Here is a 1,303-nt window from a genome sequence, read left to right as displayed (position 1 = left end):
GGGATGAGCCACAGCCCCCAGCCAGCCCTGGGCATGGCCTGACCCCCCCAGCAGGAGGGGGTCCAGCTGGGGTCCCAAACTGCTGGGCAGGATGAACTGGGGCAGAGCCTGACCATGGGCTGTCCCCAGCACGGCCCGGGGAGCACCGTGACCCCCCCAGGGGGGATGAAATGGGACAGAGCCCGGCCGTGGGCTGTCCCTGGTTCAGGCAGGTGACAAACTCTGTGACCCTCTGGGCACAGTGACAAACTGCCTCCATGGAGGGGAAACCCTTTGAGGTCTTGCACTTCCACAGCCGCTGCCAGGGGAGGTGGCACAGAAAACTGGGCACCACGATGCCCCCAGCACCCCAACACTGCCCCTCCCACAGCCATTTCTGGAGCTGGGGACACGCCTGTGCCCAAACTGCCCCCAAACACACCCCAGCCCTGTGTGCCGAGCACAGTGTCCAGGTGCCAACGCCCCAAGGGGACCAGGACACACGTCCCCAGGGGCCCCGACCTTGGCTGCCCGGGCGAGGTGAGCTGTACGTGCTGCAGGGCAGCACCCCGGGCGCGGCACGTGGGGACGAGGGGATTTGGGGCCGCGGGGACACGGGGATGGAGCCACCCCGTTATGAAACGTTATGAAACCTCCCCCCATCCCCACCGTGCTCAGGCAAGATTTAGTGCGAGAGAGAGAGAGTGGCTCCTGATCCAGATGAGATCGGGCATCACAAAGGGCTTTGTATTCCAGGAAGCCTATTAGAGATTTAAATTATACAAATGGGCTTTTTACCAAAGATCCTCATTATCTGGTCGTTTGCTTTTAATCCTCGGCTCTTCCCGCAGCCCCTGCCCCGTGCCCTGCTCCTCTTACCTTCCCTGTGCCCTCCCTGGGGCCATGCACAGTGTGGGGACAGGGACAAGTTCTGGGGTCAGTGTGGGCCCGCAGGGAGGGGGCTGTGGGGTATCAGGGACACCCTGGTACAACGAGGGGCTGAGCCCCTCTAGCTTTGCCCTCTCCCCCCCCAGTTCATCCCAGTACCCCAGCAGGCTTCAGGGATGGTGCCTGTTGGTCTGTTTGGAATCAAACCTCCTTAGGGCACATTCACAGGACATGCCTGGGCTCCTCCTGTGCCACCCTTGGCTCTGTGGGATCCCAGGAGGATGCTCCTGAGGGCACTTGGGGTTGGTGAGGCCGATGCTGGACCCCAAATCACCAAGCCCTGGGCACCCTGGGCACCATCGACCCCCATCAGCTTGAGGACCACATCCAGGGCCATGACAAGGCCAGAACATGCTGCCCTGCCTGCAGGGACACG

Source organism: Manacus vitellinus, unplaced genomic scaffold, assembly GCF_001715985.3.
Source record: "Manacus vitellinus isolate BGI_N305 unplaced genomic scaffold, ASM171598v3 scaffold_52_pilon, whole genome shotgun sequence".
Classification (NCBI taxonomy): domain Eukaryota; kingdom Metazoa; phylum Chordata; class Aves; order Passeriformes; family Pipridae; genus Manacus; species Manacus vitellinus.
The sequence above is the reverse complement of the archived record's forward strand: the minus strand, read 5'-3'. Positions refer to the sequence as shown.